We start from the raw sequence: 27,087 nt of genomic DNA, 5'->3' as shown, positions 1-27,087 counted from the left end.
AAAGGCTTCAATCAAGTCACCTCTTACTCTTCTAAATTCCAGTGGACGCAAGCCTAACCTGTCCAACCTTTCCTCATAAGACAACCCGCACATTCCTGATATTAATCTAGTAAACCTCTGAACTTCTTCTAATGCATTTACATCCTTCCTTAAATAAGGAGACCAATACTGTACACAGTACTCCAGATGTGGCCTCGCCAATGCCCTGTGCAACTGAAGCATAACCTCCCTACTTTTGCATTCAATTCCTCTCAATTCTTTCAGCTTTCCTCATTACTTGCTGTACCTGCATACTCGCCTTTTGTGATTCATGCACCAGGACATTCAGATCCCTCTGAATCTCAAAGCTCTGCAACCTCTCACCTTTTGGATAATAAGTTTATTTTTTATTCTCCCTGCCTAAATGGACAATTTCACACTTTTCCATATTATATTCCATTAGCTGGGTCTTTGCTCACTCACTTAACCTACCTATGTCCCTTTGAAGCCTCCTTGTTTCCTCTTCACAGCTCACTTTCCTACATATCTTGGTGTCGTCAGCAAATTTAACATTCATTCCTTTGGTCCCTTCATATAAAGTAATTTATATAAATTGTGAAAAGTGGAGGCTCCAGCACTGATCCCTGTGGCACACCACTCATTACATCCCGCCAACCAGGAAAAAAAATCATTTATGGCTACCCTCTATTTCCAGTTAGCTAGCCAATCTTCTATCCATGCCAATATGTTACCCCTTACAACATGTGCTTTTATTTTCTGCAATAACCTTTGAGGTAGCACCTTATCAAATGCCTTTTGGAAATCTAAGTACAGTACATCCACTGGTTCTCCTTTATCCACCGCACATGTGACTCCTTCAAAGAACTCCAATAACTTGGTCAAACATGATTACCCTTTCACAAAACCATGTTGACTCTGCCTGATCACCTTGAATTTTTCTAAGTGTCCTGCTATAACATCTTTAATGATCACTTCTAACATTTTCCCTATGATAGATGTTAAGCTAATTGACCTGTAGTTTCTAGCTTTCTGACTCCCCTTTTTGAATAAATGAGTTACGTTTGCTATTTTCCAATCTAATGGAACCTTCCCCGAATCCAAGGAATTTTAGAAAATTAAAACCAATGCATCAACTATCTCTAGCCACTTCTTTCAAGACCCTAGGATGAAGTCTATCAGGAACCGAGAGTTTGTCAGCCCGCATCTCCCAACAATTTGCTTAATACCACTTCTCTGGTGATTGTGATTTTCCTGAGTTCCTCCCTTCCTTCCATTTCCTGATTTACAACTATTTCAGGGGTGTTATTAATATCCTCTATAGTGAAGACCAATGCAAAATACCTGTTCAATTCATTTGCCATTTCCTTATTCTCCATTATTGATTCTCCAGACTCACTTTCTATAGGACCAACACTCACCTTTTTTAATTCCTCTTGTACACTAATGTTTCCCTCTTTATTAATCTTTTGTCATTCTTTGCTGTCCTTTATATTATGTCCAGTCTTTGCCACCTGCCACCCATCTTTGCACAACTATATGCTTTTTCTTTCAGGTGATTTTTAACTTTTTTAGTTAACCACCAATGGTGGGCCCTCCCCTTGGAATTTTTCCTTCTCATTGGTATGTAGCTGAATCTGTCAATCGGCGGGCAGGCTCCATAGGGCTCTGCGACCGCTGCCCACAATTGGCTCTGCACCACCGTTTTATGCGGGCGGGCCAATTATGGCCCGCCCAGCATAAGATTCGAGCAGTAGTGCTCAGCGCTACCTGTGCAGGCAGTGGGAGGAGGGAGAGTCGGGGTCAGTGCTCTTTCACACATGCGTATTTTTATACTTAAGAAATTTAAAAAATTTAATTCATAAAAGCTTTAGGAAACCTCATCCCACTCATGGATGATGTTTCCTAAAAACCGTGAAGGCCGCTTAGCCTTTCCAAGCGTCAACAATGACCTGAGTTACTTCCTTAATGGCCTTAATAGGCCGTTTAAATATTGGTGAGCATGCAGCCGACTCTGATGCAGCCGACTCTGGCGTGCGCCTGCCAAACGAAACATTGCAGGACAGCACGATGACGTCGGGATGCACGCCCGATGTCATCTCGCGTCATTTTACGTGCCAGCATGTCGGGCCCACCCCCACACGCCAACTGAAAATTTCAGGCCTGTGTATTCTAAAATATCTGCTCTAATGTCTGCTGCTGCATCTCTGTTGACCTATCCCATAACCTAAGTTGCCAGTTCACTTTAGCTAGCCCTGCTTTCATGTCCTTATAATTGCTATTATTTAAGTTTAAAATCCTAATCTCAGACCCACTCTTCACTTCTCAAACTGAATGTAAAGTTCAATTGTATTATGATCACTGCCACTATGTGTCTTCACTATGAGGTTATCAATTAATCATATCTCATTGCACAATACCAGGTCTACTATAGCCTGCTCTCTGTTTGGCTCCAGAACATGCTGTTCTATGAAACTACCCTGACAATGTTCTATGAGCTCCTCATCTATGCTACCTTTGCCCATCTGATTTTTTTCCGTGTATATGCAGATTAAAATCCTCCATGATTATTGCTGTACCTTTCTGACAAGCTCCCATTATTTCTTCCTTTATACTCTGTCCTACTATGTAGTTACAATTAGGGGGCCTGTACACCACTCCCACAGGTGACTTCCTGCCTTTATCATTTCTCATCTCAATCCAAACCACTTCTTTACCCTGGTTTCCTGAACTTAGGTCATCCCTTTTTAATCTGCTAATAGTATCATTAATTAACAGAGCCTCTCCTCCACCTTTTCCTATCTTCCTATCCTTCTGAAATGTCATTTCTCTCATCTTATTTTCTCTATGCCAATTTGCACCTGGCTCACATAATAATCCAGAGATTATTTCCCTTGAGGTTCTGCTTCTTAATTTGATGCCTAACTCCATATACTGACTATGCAGAACCTCCTTTCTCATCCGGCCTTTGTCGTTGGTACCTACATGGACCACAGAAACTGGACCACCCCCCCCATCCCAATCCCCCCTCACTGTAAGTTCCTCTCCAGCCCTGAGTAAATGTCCCAAACCCTTGCACCAGGTAGGCAATTTAGCCTTCTGGACTTTTGTTCTTTGCTACAGAGAACAGTGTCAAACCCCCTCACTATACTGTCCCTTACCACCACTAAATTCCTTTTTGCTCCCACCACTTGAGTGGCTTTCTGTACCACAGTGCCATGATCAGTCAGCTCATCCACCCTACAGTCCCTACTCCCATCCAAACAAGCTGAAAGAACCTCAGATCTGTTGGACAATTGCGGAGGCAGACACTCCTGGTTACTGGGTCCCCTTACTTGCCACATCTGTAGTCACATTCTCCTGTCCCTATCTTGAATATCAGAAGACCCTATCCTAAATGGTGCGACCTCCTCCTGGTACAAAGCATCCAGGTAACTTTCCCCCTCTCTGATGTGTCACAGTGTCTGCAGCTCAGCCTCTACCTCAATGACTCTGAGTGGAAGCTCCTCAAGCCACAGACACTTACAGCAGACATGTTTGCCCTGGATCATACTAACATCAGGAGCTCCCACAGGCTGCAGCCATGACACATAACCTTCCCTGCCATCCTTACATACTTTAATTAATTACTTAATTATTTTATTCAATTATTTATTTTATTTTATGTACTTATTAATTTTACCACAAACTCCTGTGCTATTTGAACCTTAGGAATAGAGTTGACCTTAATCACTTACTGGATACTCACCAAACAGCTAGATTCTTCCCTGTACTGGAGCAAGAACCAATTCCTATAGGGTGGAAAAGTGAGAGAAAGGAAAGGAGTACCTCCCTCCCCTTCTCACCGAACTCCCTCAGCTCACCAAACTCTCACACTCCGTTGTGGTCACACTGAGAATGCCTGGATATATAGGTTCTGATACAAAGGGACTGAGCTCGGTCCAGAAATAAATCAGTTCTAGCTTGTTCCTTAATTAAATATTTCAGCTACTGCCAATGGATAGCTTCTACATCCCTGCTTAGGCCCCTGGATGAGACTTAGGATTTAAACAGCAACTTGCGGTCAAATGTTCAATATGAACAATATTAGATTTTTAGAAAGAGATTTAAGATTCCCTCAGCTCACCAAACTCTCACACTCAGTTGAGGTCACAGTCCAGTAGACTTAAAGCTTTGATAAACTTCAGTGTAACAACTTTCAACAGGTTTGCTATTGGAAGGTCACATTTGCAACAAAATGAAAACTCGCATAATTAATTAAAATCCATTTTGGTTTTGAAATATAATTTAATGAAAAACACATTGTAAAGAGATTACATGAAATCATGTTAGTAATCGGACTCGAAGTCATTTAATATGTGTTGGCTTTTCAAATACGTTATACTACCTTTTCATCTACCTATCTTTTTCTTAGTTAATTTTACCTGCATATACTTCCTGTGTACAGAACCATGCTTTTTGCTGTCCCATTGTTGTCACATTTTTGTGTCAATTGTTTCTCATTTAAAAATTCCTCTGTCTACATTTATAATAGAAACCGCCTAATATAAACTTGTCACCATGTTGTTGCACAATCTGGCTCTTTTGTTCATAAATTGCTGGAAGTGTGTTTTGAAAAAAATTCATCCAATGTTTCTTAAAAACCGAAGTCACTATTTTCCAAAATAGAGTGCGAGAGGAGGACTCTGGGACAGGCAGTCAGCAGCATCTAGAGGAGAGTGCAAGAGGAGGACTCTGGGACAGGCAGTCAGCAGCACCTAGAGGAGAGAGCGAGAGGAAGACTCTGGGACAGGCAGCCAGCAGCACCTAGAGGAGAGAGCGAGAGGAAGACTCTGGGACAGGCAGTCAGCAGCACCTAGAGGAGAGTGTGAGAGGAGGACTCTGGGACAGGCAGTCAGCAGCACCTAGAGGAGTCGGGAGTTGAAAAGGAGTGCAAGAGGAGTCAGGAGTTGAAGAAAAGTGTGAGAAGAGCCAGGAGTTGAAGAGGAGTGCGAGAGGAGTTGGGAGTTGAAGAGGAGCGCGAGAGGAGTCAGGAATTGAAAAGCGCGAGAGGAGCCTGGAGTTGAAGAGGAGCGCGAGAGGAGTTGGGAGTTGAAACGAAGCTGGGGCAGCGGGGTGACTGAGGGAGTTCGGTGAGGAGGGAACAAGGTGATCCTTTGAGTACTGTGAGTGCATCATTTGTAGGGGCTACGTTCTGTAACAACAAGGAGCAGGGAAGAAAGCCCCAGGAGTAATTGATATTAAGCATCTTCCAAAAGGCTTAATTTAATTTAAAGGGGTAAGTCATGGCAGGAGAGCTCAAAGCCGTGGTGTGCTCCTCCTGCTCTATGTGGGAAGCCGGTCACATTTCCAGTGCCCGGGGCCAGCATGTGTGCGGGAAGTGTCTCTAGCTGCAGCTCCTGGAAGCCCAGGTTTTGGAGCTGGAGCGGTGGCTGGGGACACTGTGGAGCATCCGCGAAGTGGAGAGTATTGTGGATAGCACATATAGAGAGGTGGTCACACCGCATGGTTAAGAGTCCACAGGCAGGAAGGGAATGGGTGACCACCAGGCAAAGCAAGAGGACTAGGCAGGCAGTGCAGGAATCTCCTGTGCCTATTCCCCTTCAAAACAGATATACTGCTTTGGATACTGTTGGGGGGATGGCCTCTCAGGAGAAAGCGGCAACAGCCAAATTTGTTGCACCATGGTTGACTCTGCTGCACAGGGGAGGAGTAAAAAGTTTGGGAATGCAATAGTTATCAGAGATTCAATTATAAGGGGAATTGATAGGCATTTCTGTGGCCGCAAACAAGACTCCAGGATGGTATGTTGCCGCCCTGATTCCAGGGTCAAGGATGTCTTAGAGTGGCTAGAGGACATTCTGAAGGGGGAGGGTGAACAGCCAGTGGTCGTGGTACACATTGGTACAAATGACATAGGTGACAAAAGGGATGAGGTCCTAAAAGCACAATATAGGGATTTAGGCAGTAAATTGAAAAGTAGGACCTCAAAGCTGGTGATCTCAAGATTACTACCAGTGCCACGTGCAAGACAGAGTAGAAATAGCAGGATATATCGGATGAATACATGGCTGAAGAGATGGTGTGAAGGGGAGGGTTTCAGATTCCTGGGGCATTGGGACCGCTTCTGGGGGAGGTGGGACCAGTACAGACTAGACGGGTTACACCTGGGCAGGACCGGGGCTGATGTCCTAGGGGGAACATTTGCTAGAGTGTTTGGGGAGGGTTTAAACTAAAATGGCAGGGGGATGGGAACCTATGCAAGGAGTCAGAGGAAGGGGAATCAAAGACAAGAACAAAAGACAGAAAGCAGAATAAGAAAAGTGATAGAGAAATCGAGGGCAAGAATCAAACAGGGCCTCAGTGAAAAGTAGTAGGAACAGGACAAATAATGTTAAAAAGACAAGCCTTAAGACTTAGTGCCTTAACGCGAGGAGCATTCGCAATAAAGTGGATGAATTAACCACGCAAATAGATGTAAACAGGTATGATATAGTTGGGATTATGGAGACGGCTGCAGGGTGACCAGGGATGGGAACTGATCATCCAGGGCTATTCAGTATTTAGGAAGGACAGACAAAAAGGAAAAGGCGGTGGAGTTGTATTGCTGGTTAAAGAGGAAATTAAGGCAATAGTGAGGAAAGATATTAGCTCCGACGATGTGGAATCTGTATGGGTAGAGCTGAAAAACAGTAAGGAGCAAAAAACGTTAGTGGGGGTTGTATATAGACCCCCAAACTATAGTGGTGATGTTGGGAATGGCATTAAGCAGGAAATTAGAGACGGATGTAATAAAGGAATATCTGTAATTATGGGTGACTTTAATATGCATATAGATTGGGCAAATCAAATTAGTAACAATACCATAGAGGAGGAATTCCTGGAGTGTATACGGGATGTTTTTCTGGACCAATACATTGAGGAACCAATGAGAGAACAGGCCATCCTCGACTGGGTATTGTGTCATGAGAAAGGAATAATTGGCAATCTAGTTGTGCGAGGCCCCTTGGGGATGAGCAACCATAATATGATAGAATTCTTCATCAAGATGGAGAGTGACGTAGCTGATTCTGAGACTAGGGTCCTGAATCTTAACAAAGGAAACTACGATGGTATGAGGCACGAGTTGGCTGTGATGGATTGGGAAATGTTACTTAAAGGGATGAAAGTGGATAGGCAATGGCAAACATTCAAAGAGTGCATGGGTGAACTGCAACAATTGTTTATTGCTGTCTGGTGCAAAAGTAAAACAGGAAAGGTGGCCAAACCATAGCTTACAAGAGAGCTTAGAGATAGTTATAAAAACAAAAAACTGCGGATGCTGGAAATCCAAAACAAAAACAGAATTACCTGGAAAAACTCAGCAGGTCTGGCAGCATCGGCGGAGAAGAAAAGAGTTGACGTTTCGAGTCCTCATGACCCTTCAACAGAACTGAGTGAATCTTAGGAAAGGGGTGAAATATAAGCTGGTTTAAGGTTTGGTGGGGGGGGGGGGGGGGGGGGGGGGGGGTGTTGGGTGGGGGGAGAGAAGTTGGGGGGTGGTGTGGTTGTCGGGACAAGTAAGCAGTGATAGGAGCAGATAACCAAAAGATGTCACAGACAAAAGAATAAAAGAACACAGAGGCGTTGAAGGTGGTGATATTATCTAAATGAATGTGCTAATTAAGAATGGATGGTAGGGCACTCAAGGTACAGCTCTAGTGGGGGTGGAGTGGAAAGGCTAGCAGGGCATAAAAGATTTAAAAATAATGGAAATAGGTGGGAAAAGAAAAATCTATATAAATTATTGGAAAAAACAAAAGGAAGGGGGAAGAAACAGAAAGTGGGTGGGGATGGAGGAGGGAGTTCCAGATCTAAAGTTGTCGAATTCAATATTCAGTCCGGAAGGCTGTAAAGTGCCTAGTCGGAAGATGAGGTGTTATTCCTCCAGTTTGTGTTGGGCTTCACTGGAACAATGCTGCAAGCCAAGGACAGACATGTGGGCAAGAGAGCAGGGTGGAGTGTTAAAATGGCAAGCGACAGGGAGGTTTGGGTCATTCTTGCGGACAGACCACAGGTGTTCTGCAAAGCGGTCACCCAGTTTGCGTTTGGTCTCTCCAATGTAGAGGAGACCGCATTGGGAGCAACGAATGCAGTAGACTAAGTTGGGGGAAATGCAATTGAAATGCTGCTTCACTTGAAAGGAGTGTTTGGGTCCTTGGACGGTGAAGAGAGAGGAAGTGAAGGGGCAGGTGTTGCATCTTTTGCGTGGGCATGGGGAGGTGCCATAGGTAGGGGTTGAGGAGTAGGGGGTGATGGAGGAGTGGACCAGGGTGTCCCAGAAGGAACGATCCCTACGGAATGCCGCTGGGGGGGTGAAGGGAAGATGTGTTTGGTGGTGGCATCATGCTGGAGTTGGTGGAAATGGTGGAGAATGATCCTTTGAATGCGGAGGCTGGTGGGGTGCTAAGTGAGGACAGCAGGTGAAGCAGCATTTATTTCACGCCTTTCCTAAGATTCACTCAGTTCTGTTAAAGGGTCATGAGGACTCGAAATGTCAACTCTTTTCTTCTCCGCCGATGCTGCCAGACCTGCTGAGTTTTTCCAGATTAGAGATAGTATTAGATGCAAGGAAGAGGCATACAAATTAGCCAGAAAAAACAACAGACCCGAGGATTGGGAGCACTTTAGATTTCAGCAAAGGAGGACCAAGGGATTGATTAAGAAGGGCAAAATAGAGTACGAGACCAAGCTTGCAGGGAACATAAAAACTGACTGTAAAACTTTCTATAGGTATGTGAGGAGAAAAAAATTGGTGAAGACAAATGTAGGTCCCTTACAGTCAGAAACAGGGGAATTTATAGTGGAGAACAAAGAAATGGCTGACCAACTAAATACATATTTTTGTTCTGTCTTCACTAATAACATACCAGAAATGTTGGGGAACACAGAGTTTAGTGAGAGGGAGGAACTGAAAGAAATCAGTATTAATAGGGAAATGGTGTTAGGGAAATTGATGGGATTGAAGGCCGATAAATCCCTGGGGCCTGATAATCTACATCGCAGAGTACTTAAGGAAGTGGTCCTCAAAATAGTGGAAGCATTGGTGGTCATCTTCCAAGATTCAATTGACTCTGGAACAGTTCCTACAGATTGGAGGGTAGCTAATGTAACCCCACTATTTAAAAAGGCAGGCAGAGAGAAAACTGGGAAGTATAGATTGGTCAGCCTGATGTCGGTAGTGGGGAAAATTCTAGAGTCTGTTATAAAAGATTTAATAGCTGAGCATGTAGAAAACAGTGGCAGAATCAGACAGAGTCAGCGTGGATTTATGAAAGGGAAATCATGCTTGACAAATCTACTGGAATTATTCGAGGATGTAACTAGTGGAGTTGATGAAGGGGAGCCAGTGGATGTGGTTTATTTGGACTTTCAGAAGGCTTTCGACAAAGTCCCACATAAGAGATTGGCATGTAAATTTAAAGCGCATGGGATTGGGAGTAGTGTATTGAGATGGATAGAAAACTGGTTGGCAGACAGGAAACAAAGAGTAGGAATAAACGGGTCTTTTTCTGAATGGCAGACAGTGACTAGTGGGATACTGCAGGGATCGGTGCTGGGACCCCAGCTATTCACAATATATATTAATGATTTAGATGAGGGAATTAAATGTAATATCTCCAAATTTGCAGATGACACAAAGCTGGGTGGGAGGGTGAACTGTGAGGAGGATGCAGAGATGCTTCAGTGTGATTTGGACAAGCTGAGTGTGTAGGCAAATGCATGGCAGATGCAGTATAATGTGGATAAATGTGAGGTTATCCATTTTGGTAGCAAAAACAGGAAGGCAGATTATTATCTGAATGGCTATAAATTGAGAGAGGCGAATGTGCAATGAGACCCGGTACACTAGTTGCTGAAGGTAAGCATGCAGGTGCAGCAGGCGGTAAAGAAGGCAAATGGTATGTTGGCCTTCGTAGCCAGAGGATTCGAGTGCAGGAACAGGGATGTCTTGCTGGAATTGTACAGGGCCTTGGTGCAGTTTTGGTCTCCTTATCTGAGGAAGGATGTACTTGCTATAGAGGGAGTGCAGCGAAGGTTTACCTGACTGATTCCTGGGATGGCGGGACTGACATATGAGAGATTGAGTCGATTAGGATTATATTCGCTGGAGTTCAGAAGGATGAGGGGGGATCTCACAGAAACCTATAAAATTATTACAGGACTAAACAGGGTAGATGCAGGATGGATATTCCCGATGGTGGGGGAGTCCAGAACCAGGGGTCACAGTCTGAGGATATGGGGTAGACCATTTGGGACTGAGATGGGGAGAAATTTCTTTACCCAGAGAGTGGTGAGCCTATGGAATTCATTACCACAGAAAGTAGTTGAGACCAAAACATTGTATGTTTTCAAGAAGGAGTTATATATTAGCTCTTGGGGGCGAGAGTGATCAAAGGACATGGAGAGAAAGTGGGAGCAGGCTATTGAGTTGGATGATCATAATGAAAGCCAGAGCAGGCTCAAAGGGCCGAATGGCCTACTCCTGCTCCTAGTTTCTATGTTTCTATGTTAACAGTTTTTCAAATTTATAAATTAACACATATTACATGAAAGCATTTTAATTTGAGCAAGCATGGGTTAATTGAATTTTGATCTCTAATTATATATGATTAACCCCAAATTATGTTGCTCATGTGAACAGCTTCTAATTATCACAGAGTTTTTTTGAAGTTAGAAAGTATAAACATCTAATTATTGATAGCAGTTGGAGAAACACTGGACAATTTCCACTTTCACTGCTGGGCAGTAACGTGGGAGAACATATCACCCACCAGTTGTAGAACTTGCCTGATCATATTTCCATTAATTTCATTGAGATGAAAATTGAGCTGGTTCTGCAATGGATGGGTGACCCTCCCTGCCAATTTATTGCTTCACTGCCCTTGAAGTGAAGGAGAAATTGCCCCACAGATACAGATACATATGCATGTCTTTCCTCGAGTTTTTTTTCAAAAGAAATGATTGAAAGTTCTAACAATTAACTGTTGTTGGTAGCAATTAGAATATTGCAACTGGGAGAGAGAAGCAGACACAAAGGCAGGGACAGAGATACGGGGTAGAATTTTCCCTCCGTTGGAGGGGCTGTGTGGGGGCGGGCACGGACCCGATCGGCACCCCTAATCGGGTCCATGCCGCCATTTTACGTGGGCGGGCCCACCCAGTGTGACATGCGCCCGCAAGCGTGGTGCGCTCCCTGTGTGGCAGCGGGGGTGGAGGTGGGGTGCAGCTACCTGCATAGAAATCTCGTTGAGGCACTGAGGTGCCTCAAGGCGATAAGTTTTGAGGTTGAACAGTTTAGTAAAGTGGTGAAAAATTTTTTATGACATGTCCCCTCATGTGAAACTGTCACATCAACTGGGGCATGTGCATTAATTTTAATAAAAATTTTTGTGAAAATTTAAACTCATTCATGAAACCTCATCCCGCCCGTGGATGAGGTTCCATCAAAAATGTGAAGGCCGCCTGGACTCTTTGCCTGCCTGCCAACCTTAAAGTTGGACGGGCAGCTCAGGTAATTGCTTAAGTGGCTTTTTATATGGCCTTAATAGGCCTTTGACAGTTCGGCGGGCGTGCAGCCGACTCAGCTGCGCATCTGCCGAACCGAAAATCTAAATGACGCACGGTGACGTCGGGATGCATGCTTGATGTCACCCCGTGTCATTTTACACCTCGGCGAGCAGGCCCTGCCCCCGCTCATTGAGCCAAAGATTCTGCCCATGCTCTTGTAATCAATCACAAAATATCAAATTTAGAGTTCACAGAGATCCCTTAGGTCATTGTGTACTGATGCTATCAGACATGCTCTCCCATCATTAACATTACAAAACAATCAGACCGTCAAACTTCATATCCTACTGCCATTTGTACCAAATCTCGACTTTATGTTCAACAGTTCTGCTGAATCTCAGCTTCATCAGAATTGGAACAGTTCTACTATAATTCTGTCAAAGTCCAGGACTTCCACCCTGTTCTGCCAAATCAGAGAATCACACTCGAGTACTACTAAGAAACTGTACCCATTACCACCAAAAAGTGGGGGCTGCCCTGAAGTGCAGCTGAACTCTATTTCTTCTTCCTAGTATTGCTATGTACCAGAAACCTACCTCTAATCGGTGCATCCTGTACACCATCTCGTGTATTTTCAGTTTTAAAACTCAGATTCAAAATTAAATAAGTCATTAAAGGAATACATGTATAAAACAAAGATGATTTGTGTACAGTTTCCAGAGAATAATATACAGATTTATGCTCCCAAAGCATCAGAAAAAATCTGAGAAAATCATTTAATAAAAACGGAATGGCAAAATATTGTGGATGCTGAAATTCTGAAATATATAACGTATCTGACCTGCTGAGTATTTCTGGCATTTTCTGTTGTTGGTTTACTCTTTAAAAAATGGAATTTGATTTATTCAATCACAGCATTATCATATGTGATATTACCGCACGCATGACAGCAACACTGTTTTAAAGCAGTGAACCTTCTACCTCACTGTGGTATTTCCATAGGACGTCTACTCATAACATATTAAAATATGAGATAAAAACAAAAAACTGCGGATGCTGGAAATCCAAAACAAAAACAGAATTACCTGGAAAAACTCAGCAGGTCTGGCAGCATCGTCATGAGGACTCGAAATGTCAACTCTTTTCTTCTCCGCCGATGCTGCAAAACCTGTTGAGTTTTTCCAGGTAATTCTGTTTTTGTTTTATATTAAAATATGACCTGTACTTCCTCTTCATTTTAAACTTGCTGCCTGTGTCTTAATTTTTAGTAATGATTTTTTTATGTCAAAATTTCTAATCGGAAATCTTGTGTCAATATGTACTTCGAATGTGGCAAAGCCCTGGCCTATGCTTTCCTTCAAATTAACATTCCGAGTTGCAAACAGAGTAAAATGCATTCTTAGAGGCGATCACATCAAACTCACTGCAAAATAACCTGCACCTTAATTATTTTCCCAAGGAAGTGCTTGTCCTGTTTAGCTCATTGGGAATATAATCTGTTTTATCTAAGAGGGGCCATGAGGGCATAGCGAACCCCTCTGACACATTTTCCCAATTTATGTCCCAAACCTGCTCTAAATAATTAGCATTAAATAAGTGATACATAGTAACATGAGAAATAGGAGCAGGAGTAGGCCATTCAGCAATTCTAACCTGTTTCACCATTTGGTATGATCATGGCTGATCTTCTATCTCAAATCCACCATCACACACTATCCCCATATCCCTTAATTCCCTTCATACTCAAACATCTGTCAATCCGTCTTGAATATGCTCAACGATTGAAAATCCAAATCCTCCTGTGGTAGAGAACTCCAAAAATCCACAACTCTTTGAGTAAAGAAACTGTTCCTTATCTCAGTACTAAATACTAAGTATTGTTTTACAAAGGGGTATTGTTATGTAATAGCCATCTCCCCATAGCTTTCTATGGCATTACCGTCACTGAATTCCCCCCATCAACATATTGACCAGAAATTTAACTGCCCAGCCATATAAATACTGTGGCTAAAAGAGCAGGTTAGAGGCTGGGAGTTCTGCAATGACTAGCTCATCTCCTGACTCCCCTGAGCTTGTCCACCATCTACAAGGCACAAATCAGAGTGTAATGGAATACTCTTCATTTGCCTGGATGAGTGCAGCTCCAAAAACACTCAAGAAGCTTGAAACCATCCAGGACAAAGCAGCCCGCTTGATTGGCATCCCATCCACCACCTTAAGCATTCACCCCCTTCACCACCAAGCCACAGTGGCTGCAGTGTGTAACATCTACAAGATGTACTGCAGCAACTCACCAAGGCTCTTTCATTAGCACCTTCTAAACCTACGACCTCTACCATCCAGAAGGACAAGAGCAGCAGATATTTGGGAACACCACCATCAGCAAATTCCTCTCCAAGCCACACACCACCCTGACTTAGAACTATATCACCATTCCTTCAGTGTTGCTGGATAAAAATCCTGAAACTCCCTCCCTAACATCACTGTGAACATACCTACACCACCTGGACTGCAGCGGTTCAAGAAAGTAAGCTCACCACCACCTGCTCATAATTACTCCACTAGATTGATCATCTGATGAGTCCCCTGACATTGTCCCATGCCAGTGGGTCCTTTAAAGGGCTGGCCATGACCTTGTTCCGGGTCACGGCCTTCAGCCTCCGAGACCGGACAGCCCATCCTCCATCACTCATTGGGCGGGATGAAGGTCTACAACACGCCCTTGCTGTTAATTGGTGGCAGTTAACTTATTATCGGGTGCGGGCTGACGGCGGGCCTGGAAGTTGGAATGCCGCCGACCTCCAGGTGTGGAACCCGCTATCGGCATGCAACTATTATTCACTCCCTTGTTTCTTGCTGCCAGGCTGTATTTGTAACCTCCCCCTCCCCCGCCTCCACTACCAAACCCAGTTTCTTTGTCTTGTCAGTGGTGTTTAGACCTCAAGCATAGCACCTTGGGCATTCTGACTCTTTTCCCTGACTGCCACACCAGTCCTTTATTTGTCTCCACCCGGCCTTAGGGTTCTTCTCATCAAATGCTCATGCTAACTTCCAAGCGTAGAACTCTTAACAATTGAAGCAATTATATTATACAAATATATATTAAAAGCCCATGTGTAGTGTATATTTCTTGGAAAATAGATTTTTGGTGGATAAGGGCATCAAAGCATATGTAGAAAAGGTGACTAAATGATTATTAGCTATATACTGATTGAATAGCAGAACTGGCTTGAAGGTCTTATGCCCTAGAGTTCTCTAATGTTCAGCTTCTCAGCAGTTTCTACTGAAATTTTAACAATTATTTTAAACGCATGAATTATTTTGAATCTGGTCTTCAGATAGAGTAGTGAGCAAAAACCACAAATTAAATGTTGACATTGATCTAAAGGTGCAGTGTACTGGTACAAATGGGTGAACTTGACCTTCAATTTAATTTAGTGTTGTGAAGCCTGAAAATATAATCTTAGATCTAACTGTAAGCAAAAAGCAGGATCTGCTCTATGCATTCTTTTGGACTGAGTTAATGTACTGACCTTAATGAAAATTGGTTTTAATCTATCTACATTTTACAGAAGTGTATGTGATTGTTTGTGTTTTGAATATGTTCCTAAACCTTATTGCATTGCTAGAAGAGGTGTGCACATTGATGCATAAAGTTTTTAACCTCTTTTACCTTTCTGTTTATAAGAAGGAATACGTCAACTGTGATGATTTCTATTCACCCTACATTTTGATACTGTCTTTCAGTTAGAAAATGATCCTCCTAGTAACATTAAAAGCCATTGTTCTCTTGTTGTGGGAAGCACTGGAAAGGCTTCACTGATTGCCCATCTCTCATGCTGCTGAGAAGGTGGTAGTCAGTCTTTTTCTAACCCACTGCAGTCCTTGAGGTGATGTTAATTCACACCATAAGGTATTGCTAAAACAGTAACCTAGATATATTGATCACCCTGGGATGCATTGCAAAATATCCAGCCAGAGTTTTTAAGTTTTTAAGTATGTTGCATAACCTCCTCTGATGAATACATTTGTGCCTAGCCGTGGAAGAGGAGAGTCTCCAGCAATCTGTTGATGATTAGTATTAATGAGAACTTTATGAGAACCATATTATTACTCATTGATCCTGTTAATAGAATCCCATTTACCAATATAATTTGGTCAACACTTCTATTATAATTTACTTTTCAACTTGTATTAAACAATGATGTCATTTGGAGGTAGGTTGACATGATTCATTGGGGGTATTATGCCAAATATCTGCAGCAATGCATGAATACTTTTTATTCTTGTATCCCAAGACTAAATTGTCATATTATGTAAACTATACCAGATAATAGATAAATCATTAATACAATTGGGAGAATCCTTGCAGAAATTTAATCCATACATGCCAAGTCCTTCATCTAAAAGAAAAATAATAATTTGTGATTTCCCAGTCTGTGCGTTTTTGCTCTGAATGTTACATTGAGAATTTTGAGCTTGGTGCTTATGTGTTAATAATTTAACCAGTAGCTGCATCCAGCTGTGTTTATTTTGGGTTGTACATATGTGGAGGAAACAATGTCACACCAATACCTTCACTAGAGCAAGGAATAACCTGAATCAGCTCTATGAACGCCTTGATAGGTAAAGAGTTGTGCTTGTGCCTGAAATGGGCTGCAAGTCAATTGCAAGATTGCTCCGTGCCTAATTCGGCATTTGGCCTCAGCTGTTTTTAATCGGTGAACTAGGGGTGCTGACAGGCATCTAGCAGCAGCTTGCTCGTATCAATGACAGCAACAGCCTTCAGGTAGGCCATGCAAGGTGCGGGAGTCAATGCTGAGAAGGAAGAGCCCAGGACAGCAGTGGCCCAGTTATTTTCTGAAGCACTCCTTCTCCTGATTTCATAAATTATGAAAATCTTAAGTTTTGAAGTGTTTTTTTAAAGGGTCTCCAGTCGTCCCATTCAAGCACTACAGCAATTTCTCATTTTAATGTCTTAGTTGTGTTCTTGAAATGTATAACTTTAAGCAAAACAATGTTAAGCGAATCAGATTTTTCCATAAGAGTTAAAGGGCGAAATCATCCCAGAATAGCACTAAGTGCAGTAGTGGGTGTGAAAAAAGGCGTTAAATCATCAGCCACAGTGGTGGTTTCTCACGTCCGTGTCATGCCCTTCCTGCCTCAAATTATTTAGTCATGGGAAACATGCCAGATTGCAAGCGGCCGGCCACCGATTGGCCTGCCACGCCGTTACCTCGGCGCCGCCTCACGCTGGGCGCAATATTTAAAATGCAGCCATGTCCACACTTCTTAATGCTTGCAGTTCAGGACTGCTCTGGTGAAGACATAGCCCTGAAAGTCAAGAAGCGTGCAGCCAACCAATTCAGTGACACATCCCTGGCTTTGCCTTCTGGATGTCATGGAGGCCCACCGCGATGTCCTCAACACCTGCTCTGGCCGCTGGAGACCCATCAGTCTCACCACTCTGGCTTGGGAGGCGTTAACAGAGATGGTTGGTGACAATGCTGCACGCAAGGGGTCTGCCATCAGTGTAGAAAATGAATGAATGACCTCATCCACGCTGCCAGGGTAAGTCAATCATCTCATCAATCTCAATTCACCCACTTACAAGCCCATCACACACTCACTGGCTCTCACTCACTGCCAGCTCAAGGGACATCACCAGTTATTACAGCCTTGTTTCAAACATGGACAAAAGAGCTGAACTCCAGATGTGAGCTGAGAGTGGCAGCCCTTGACATCAAGGCAGCATTTGACCGGGTGTGGCATCAAGGAGCCCTAGCAAATCTGGAGGCAATGGGAATTAGGGGAAAACTCTCCGCTGGTTGGAGTCATACCTAGCACAAAGGGAGATGGTTTTGGTTGTTGGAAGTCCATCGTCTCAGTTCTGGGACATCACTGTAGGAGTTCCTCAGGGTAGTGTCCTAGGCCCAATCATCTTCAACTGCTTCATCAATGACCTTCCTTTCATCATAAGGACAGCACTTGGGATGTTTGCTGATGATTGCACAATTTTCAGCACCATTCATGACTCCTCAGATACTGAAGCAGCCAATGTTCAATGCAGCCAGATATGGACAATATCCAGGCTTGGGCTGACAAGTGGCAAGTAACATGTGCACCGCACAAGTGCCAGGCAATGACCATCTCCAACAAGAGAGAATCTAACCATCGTCCCTTGACATTCAATGGCATCACTGAATCCCCCAATATCAGCACCCTTGACCAGAAACTGAACTGGACTAGCCACATAAATACTGTGGCTACAAGTGCAGGTCAGAGGCTAGGAATCCGGCGGTGAGTAACTCCCCTCCTGACTCCCCAAAGCCTGTCCACCATATACAAGGTATAAGTCAGGAGTAGGATGGAGTACTCTCCACTCACCACGATGAGTGCAGTTCCAACAACACTTGAGAAGTATTACACCATCCAGGACAAAGCAGTCCACGTGATTGGCACCACAAGCACAAACATTCACTCCCCCCATCACTGCTACGTAGTAGCAATGTGTACCATCTATAAGATGCACTGCAGGAACTCACCAAGCCTCCTTAGACAGCTTCTTCCAAACCCACAACCACTGCCTTCTCGAAGGACAAGGGCAGCAGACACATTGGGACACCACAACCTGGAAGTTCCCCTCCAAGTCACTCACCATCCTGACTTGGAACTATATCACCGTTCCTTCACTCTTGCTGGGTCAAAATCCTGGAACTTGCTCCCTAACAGCACTGTGGGTGTACTTACACAACATGGACTGCAACAATTCAAGAAGGCAACTCAGCACCACCTTCTCAAGGGCAAATAGGAATGGGCAATAAATGCTGAGGTGATAGCGCTGGCATGCCGATGCACCGGGGTCAACACTGGCAGGATGGTGGCCGCCATGGAGACCTTGGATATCGGTTCTACACTGCTGCGTGGGCTGAACTCCATCGCTGACTCCAAAGTTGGCTTCCAACTGTCTCAAGGCGAGAGGGGTGCGCGGAAGCTCGATCTCACTCCAGCTTCCCCTTCTCCTCAAGGTGTCAGCCAGGAACTGTCAGACATCCATAGGGAGGAGGACCAGCAGCTCGACACCACAGAGCCTTCCACCCAGATGATTTCGGGAGTGTCTGGCCCATCGGAATCCCTTCTGCATGTGCCCCCCACCACAGCTCCAGCTCTACAGGCCAAGGAGGATGCAGCTAGCCCACAGCAGGACCCTGAAAGCAGGCCAGGGTCCTCCAGGTCTTGGCCCAAGGACGCACGCCAAAATCATCACAGACAGGGCGTAGCAGTCAGCAGGCTGCCTCCATCTCCACTGTGGATGTCGGGGGAGCACCAAGATGGAGTGACAGGGTTAGGAAGGTTAAGAAGATGTAGTGGGCACGGGTGTTAACCACTTGTACATAATGTTTACTATTGTAAACTCCCAGGAATGTCTCCTTGCCTATGGCACCTTGTTATGATGAGCAGTGTTTGTGTCACTAAGATGTAAAACCTTGGTTCCTACACAAGTTAAAGGCAGGTGTCTCAGTCCAAGGCCTCTTCTCTGTGTAGTGTGTAACCTTCAGAGCAAAGTGATGATCTGGCTTCACACTCACTGGACACATTAGTCCTCAGTGGTGCTTGTCATTGCTGCCAGGATATTGTGGGCAGGTGCCACAGAGTTCTGTCGGTCTCTCTATGTGCCCTCTGTACCTTTCAGGAGGGCCTGGCCCCCATCTCTTCAGCATCTATGTCCAGGGATGCTGTGCTCCTGAAGGGGACAATTGCTGAAGGCTGACAAAGGATCAGGTGCATTTAAAATTTCACAGCTGCGTCTCCATGATATGAACCTGATCACAGAGCGCAAGCAAGCTGCCCTCGGCCAGACAGGAGTCAGACATTCTCAGAGGCAATGTGAAGATGTGTGGAGTGGCCTCACTGCATGCCGTCGTCATCCTCCTGGAAGCTAGGGACTATTAGGGACTCTGTTGTGTTTGCATAACACGAGCCTGAGCTTTGAGGGCATGTGCACTGCCGTTGGCCACACAGGAGTCAAACGTTCACAGATGCAAGATGAGGATGTTAGGACTGTTCTCACTGCATCTTGTCATCATCCTCCATGAGTCGTATGGCTATGAGGGCCTCCCAAGTGGGCCTGCTTCGCCTGGCCACTGTGGTGGCCTCATCACCTTCGAGGAACTCACTTCTGTCATCCCTTTTGATATTCTCCTCGTCGGAGAAGATGTGCAGCTCTTCCACCTTCTCCTCAGCCATGTCCTTCCTCTGTTGCAGCGCCAGATTGTGTAGCATGCAGCAAGCGATGATGATACGCGACAAACTCGGTGGATTATATGGCAGTGCTCCACCAGACCTGTTGAGACACTGGAACCTCATTTTCAAGCTGCCTATCATTTGCTCCACCAAATCCGGGTCGGGGCATGAGCCTCGTTATACCATTGCTCTGCTGCAGTCTGAGGCCGCCAGACGGTACCATCAGCCATGTCCTCTGTCGGTAGCCGTCGTCCCTGAGGAGCTAGCCCTGCAGCCTCTGTGCACCCTGGAAGATATCAGGGATCTGACACCTGCTAAGGATGTAGGAGTCATGGACATTCCCTTGGAATTGTGCGCAAACCCGTAGGATGTATCTGCGGTAGTCGCAGACTAGCTGAACATTCAGCGAATGGAAGCCCTTGTAGTTGATGTACTTGACTGCTTGTTGCCATGGAGATCTAAGCGCCACATGAGTGCAGTTAGGAGCATCCTGCACTTGTGGAAAATCAGAGATCTGCGCAGATCCCAGTGCTCTTGCTTGCTGGCTTTCCTGATCCTGGGCGAAATGCACAAATTTCTGTGCCATCGCGAAGATGTCATCCGTGATCTTCTGGATACACTTGTGAATGGAGGCTTGTGTGATCCGAAACAGGCCACTTGTGGAGCCCTGGGAGGAGCCACGATTGTAAAGATTGAGTGCCTTGGTCACTTTTACGGCCACTGGCAGTGGATGCCCTCCATATCCTTGTGGTGTCAAATCCTGCAGCAGGTGGCGCATGTGACCGAACAGTACCTTCGACATGTGCAATCTTAGGCGACACAGGTTCTCAGTCATTAATAGGAATGGCAAGCGCCACCTGTAGACCCTGGGTGTAGCGAGAGCCTATGAGCGACGACTCGCTGTGGATCTTCAGCTGCTTGTGCAGCAGGCCCTGCATCCCCTTCATCTTGAGGGAGGTGCTCCTCCCTTTGCCGAGCCAGGCGCCTCGGCCGCTCTCTTCTTCTTTTCAGCTCCCTGTAAGCCATGAGGCAGACCGCTAAATCACCAGGCTCCATGATCCTGATATTCTCCTCCTGCAGGATCAAAGAGAGAGATGCGTTGGTTAGCATATGTGTCCTAAGAACCTCTCTTGGCTAAGGCTGAAGGCCCCTTCATGCATGCCAGAGAGTGCTGGCCATTGCTTGGATGGCCAGTTTGTAGTGCGCTTCATGGCTGTCTGAAACCCCATCCATTGCCACCCCATTCCACTTGACCGATTGGCAGCAGCTTTGGTCACCGGACTGCATACTGAGCTCTTAGCTCAGGCACAGGGATTCTCCTAACCCACTCTGCAAGGCTGCATTGTTAGCTTGAACCATGAGGAATACTGGTATAAATTTTCATAAAGACATTGTAAGGGGTTCTGACTGCCTCCACCATTGACTGCGCCATGGCCACCTTTTGCAAGGAGATTTTACAAGTTAGCCAGTCAGCCAATTGTTCTACTGCCCCCTAAAATGCATTTTAATTTGTAGTCTGAGCATAAGCGATGAAAAGTTCTGGTTGCATTTGGTGGAAATTTATGCTTTTGCGTTGCTTGAGTGAGTAGAAAAGTTTCAGAGTCCTGACTCCAAGGATGTTAATGGAGCTGCTGCTGAACAGTCAGCTGCGGAAGAATGCTCATTTTTGACAAGCTCTTCCAAGTGCATGGCTACTTCCCTCACCCCCCACTCCAACCCCTCCCCCCAGCTTGTACTTGTTTACTTCCTTCAGCCTTGCCCCGGCACTGCACTGAAAAACAGGTAGGATATAGTGACTTACCTGTGTGGCCCCTGACGAATGCCCGGCGCCTCTTCCTTGATGTCCTACAGGCGATGCTCACGAGTGCTGTGCAAGGTTGGTTGCACTCACCTCCGAGTTCCCCTCGAAGTTCAGCTTGCCAGGTGCATGTCTTTTAAAGGCAGTCATGAAGCATGTCGTTCTGAAGTCATGCCGACATGGGCAGTAAATTTGATGTGCGGAATGATTCTAGCGTGTAGGCACAATAATGAGATGCAAAAACATTAAAGTTCAGTTCCCAGTGTTGGATGGTGGCAAACCCGGCCTGCCATTCGTCGGGTGGAGCAGATGATCGCAAACTGGTTTCACTATCGCGTGAAACCGATTTTTAGCCTTCTCGCCATATCGACCGCTCACGTCCGCCATGACCCCCGCTGCCAACAGGACCAGATGATTCCGCCCAATGTGTAAACCAGAGTTAGATTCTTTTGGGTATTTCTCATCAGGAAAAGAAACATAGTAAGATGAAATACTGTACATTCCTAAATGAATAACTTTCAGAATAAAATAAATTTATAGAAGTATAATAAATATAAATGTAAATGATATTCAGTACTGATGCTTGCCGAGCTTTTGTTCGCTCAGCCGCCTGATTCCTGAGTGACCGGGCTCCACTGGCTTTTACTGACCTCCTATGAGCTGTGGAGGTGGTGCAACAATGGGCATAGCTGGTTTGTAAAGTTTCTTTCCTGGCATGGATTTCAAATTTGGGCTGCTAGCTTTTAGCAAGATATGTTCTGAAGGGTGTGGTTGGAGGAGAGTGACTGCGGTGCAGAGACATGTTTTGGGATGTATTTCCATGGTGTTTTTGGTAGTCGTGTTTGCTGAAGGAGGGGAAGGCAGATGATGGACATGAAGATTGTGTTGGGGAAACTGGTGTGTGGGATAGCTGTTGGTATTGCATTGGGAAAAGGATTTCTGTTTAACCATTTGTCGCATTTTGATTTGTAGGCTTGTACCTCCTGAGCTCCACTAGAGATGGCTCATTGCAAAGGACTGATGCTTCTTCATACTGGGGCATAGGGCAGTTTTGCGGCGGTGACTTGCAAATGGATTGTTGATTCTCCTCTGGATCAACAGCAGGTGAAAGGGCTCTGTGAGCTGCAGGGGGCAGCAGTAAGTGTCCGCTGGTTGCACCTCGGCCTGGTTGATGGGAGATGCCTGAATTCATCAGGTCAGACCAGTGAAAACTGTGGGAATTGAGGTTGCCATCTGCAGATATGTTGTGAGCTTATAGCCAAAGTAAAGGAATTCTCTGGCAAAAGACACCTTTGTGAATGTCAGAACGTTAAAACGATACATGTTCCCTATTTTATCAGCAATGTTAGAATGAAGCAACATGTCAATGTTAAGCGAAGAATTGCTGTACTAGTTAAATATTACCGATAATGAATATATAAATGCTGTGGCAAGAATTGTAGTCAGAAGCTGAGAATCCTGTGGCGAGTAACTCACCTCCTGACTCCCCAGAACCTGTCCACCATCTACAAGGCACGAGTCAGGAGTGTGATGGAACTCTCTCCACTTTCCTGGATGAATGCAGCTCCAATAGCATGCAAGAAGTTCGACTCCATCCATGACATTGCAGCCTGCTTGATCAACACCCCATCCACCACCATTCACTCTGTGGCTGCTTTGTGTCCATTAGATGCGCTGCAGCAACTCACCAAGGTCCCTTTGATAACACCTTCCAAACACATGACTTCTACCACCCAGAAGAACAAAGGCAGCAGAAGCATGTGAACACCACCTGCAAGTACCCCTCCAAGTCACACACCGTCCTGACTTGAAACTGTATCATTGCTCCTTCACTAGGTCAAAATCCTGGAACCTCCTTCCTACCAGCACTGTGGGTGTATCGATACCATATAGATTCAAGGAAGTGGCTTACCACCATCTTCTCAAGAACAATGACGGATGGACAGTAATTACTGGTATTAGTGATGCTTACATCCTATGAATTTATAAAAATTAATACTTTAGACCCAAAAGACCTAGTTATGCAAGCTCCACCTATTTGCTGTCTAATTTCACAATGGGATTCTGCAACCGATATATAAACTGGATTTGATAAATATATAAACTTTCATGTCCAGATTCTCTCACAGTGTGTTTTGATGGAACTTGCAAAAGAAAGTCTGAGGTATTTTACTAACTATAACAGACTGGCAATCTAAATTTTCAATAAAGAAATAAAATATGTAGTCTTATGAACGCTTTAACTGGGCTGAAGTTTTTGAAGTCTGAAGGTGGGTTTAGCAGCTCTTTATCATTTTGATTTTAATGCTAATTTGTTGAAACTGAGGAATGGGATTTGTGGAGAGAAGGGGTGGGGAATGCTGAGTTAGAGAAGAGTTGCACAGTACGCTAAATGAACCAGAAATTAGAAAATTGTACCTTCAGTGTAAATTGGTTAAATTTATAGTAAAAGGAATAATTCAACAGTTTAATTTTTCTTCTGCAAAATTAACCATGAAAGCAATTTGTTTCCAGTATTATCCCAAGTGTGAAAAAGCATTCCCTACAAATGTTCATTTCACTCTAGGGCTACTACCTCAATTGCTCTATTGCTTTGTGGTGGCAATACACAGGTCTTTTAAACCTGTAACATACATTATTAAGTGATTCATGTTACATGCTAAAGAATTCTACTGTGAATTTCAAATTTGCATGTTTAATTATGTTAACATTTCCTGGATGGCAATTTGCTGCTCGTTTATTCTAGAGAGGAGTGTTTCTAATCATAACATTATTTACTGTTGCCAAATAACTGACTGGCTTAATCATTGTCTTAAGTAACAGCAGTGACTTATTACAAATTATTCTAGTAGCTAAATTTAGAAGGTTAAGGAGGCTGGAATGACATAGGGTGGTGATGCAAAGTAAGTGCTAAGCAGTGGAAATAATGGGTTAGAAATTGGTATATGTTGTGCCTGTCTTTTCAACCTATAACAGGCACAACATTAACTAATTTCTGAGTGTGATAAGGCCATAAGACGTAGGAGCAGAAGTAGGCCATTCGGCCCATTGAGTCTGCTCCACCATTCAACGAGATCGTGGCTGATCTGATAATCCTCAATCCCACTTTCCTGCCTTTTCCCCATAACCCTTGATTCCCTTACTCATTAAAAATCTATCTACCTCAGCCTTGAATATGCTTAACGACCCAGCCCCTACAGTAAAGCCTCTGCAGTAAACAATTCCACAGATTGACTACCCTCTGAGAGAAGAAATTCCTCCTCATCTCTGTTTTAAATGGGCGACCCCTTACTCTAAGATTATACCTTCTGGTCCTAGACTCTCCCAAAAGGGGAAGCGACCTCTCAGCATCTACCCTGTCAAGTTCCCTAAGAATCTTATATGTATCAATAAGCTCACCTCTCATTCTTCTAAACTCCAGTGAGTACAGACCCAACCTACTCAGCTTCTCCTCATAAGAAAATCCCTCCATATCTGGGATCAACCTAGTGAACCTTCTCTGGACGGCCTCCAATGCCAGTATATCTTTCCTTAGAGAAGGGGACCAAAACTGTTCACAGTGTTCTAGGTTATTCTATGCTGTCAGCATAGGCTCATCCGTTTTACTATTTATGATTTTTTTGATTATTGCCTGAAAGCAATTTTGGTTGTGTATACTTTGATTAGTTTTTGCAATTTTACAGCACCGTAACCAGTGTGCTTAAAGGGAAAGTAGAGACCCAAGCTAGTGTAAAGTGGCACCAAAGAGAGACCTGGCCCAATGTAAAATGGCGTTAGGCTAGTGAGCTGGCCCAGGGTAAATTAGTGCCAGGCTGGAGACCTGGTCCAGTGTAAATTGGTACCATAGAGGAGACCCAGCCCAGTGTAAAATAGTGCCAGTGCAGAGACATGGCTCAGTGTAAAATAGAACCAGGCTGGAGACCCAACCCATTGTAAAATGGCGGCAGGTAGAGACCTGGCCCATTGTAAAATGGTGCCAAGGTGGAGACCCAGCCCAGTGTAAAGTTGCATCAGGGTAAATTGGTGATTCTGAAACAAACAAAAAAATCAAAATTTGACATTGCAACATGAGGAGTGGTGAGGGCAAGGTACAGATAAGTATTCAGTTTATCTTAATGTTAACTAAACTGATTTTTTTTCAAAATATAAACTTTATTCATAAGATTTCCAAAAGTACACTACATAACACTTTAAATTTGACATAACAAACTGCAATACAGATTAGTTTTTTTTCAATACAGTACATGAGGTGCCTTGCTTCACATAATTACAGGTCATATTTACAATGTCCGTTTACATTTCATTCAAGCTTTCTCTGGTGCACAAAGTCCAACAGTTTTTACATGGTTCTAGCATGGTGTACTATGGCAAGAGGGCCTTAAACTGTGGCCTTTCCCTGTTGGGCCTTTGTCGTGGTTGTCCCAAACTTGAGTGCGTCCCTCAGCACATCATCCTGGACCTTGGAATGTGCCAGTCTGTAGCATGTGGTCATGGACAACACTTTGCACTGGAAGACCAACAAGTTTTGCGAAGACCAAAGAGCAGCAACAGTTGATGTTTGTCACACTGGGTGTCCCTGGGAACAGCCTGTTGGGAACAGAGCCCCTGAGTTACAGAGCAGCTTGGTATGAACCTCAACAAAAACCACACTGCATCTCCTTTCAGACCTCCTTTGCAAAGGCATTTTCCAGAAGAAGGTGGATGATGATCTGTTCCTCAAAGTAGCTACCTTGAGGACAAGTAAGTAAATAAATAGCCTTAAAGTTACACAGTTTGGATAGCTGTTAGCCAACATGACGGGACAACCAAGGACTGGAAGATCCCACTGGTGGGCGGAGCTGGAAAACCCAAGTTAATGTTAATGGTCACACCTGTAGACATATTAACAAAACATGGCAGAACAGAAGATCACACTTGACAGTCCTCTTGAGCTCATGGTGCCTTCAACTTACATTTATGAACGCTGTGTCTTGTTGCCACCCCCCCCCCCCCCCAATCCCCCACCCCTTTGCTGGCAGCAGCATTGGAGACTGCCTGCTGACTCTGCTGCTCTGTTGGCCTTGATGACCTTGGCAGTCGTCCTTTGGCCAGTGGAGCCTGTGCTGGCCCTGCCTGGGAGGGAGTGGCGAGTGCCATGGCTGGCATCTTCCCATGGTCACTGGCAGGGGTGGGTGAAGGAGCTGCTGCCATCATCTAGGGCGCCTTGAGAGGAGCCCGCAGGGATGACATGCAGCTCATGCGCCAGTGTAAGGTTGCTCTGGACCTCCCTGCTTGCCATTGATGGACGGGTACCTAGCTGGGATACAGGGTGCCTCATCCATCTCCCATACTGACACTGACCACTTGAGGTAATTGCTTGTGTGAGGGCTTGCAGGTCCAAGTGCAACCCCAGGACACTTGTTTCTGTCCCTGGAGCTGCCTCTCCATGAGAGTCACCACTCTCTCAATGGAGGAGGCAGTGCACTCGGCCATGAGGGTCAATGCAGTGCTCATGCTCC

Source organism: Carcharodon carcharias, chromosome 3 (genome assembly GCF_017639515.1).
Source record: "Carcharodon carcharias isolate sCarCar2 chromosome 3, sCarCar2.pri, whole genome shotgun sequence".
Classification (NCBI taxonomy): Eukaryota; Metazoa; Chordata; class Chondrichthyes; order Lamniformes; family Lamnidae; genus Carcharodon; species Carcharodon carcharias.
The sequence above is the reverse complement of the archived record's forward strand: the minus strand, read 5'-3'. Positions refer to the sequence as shown.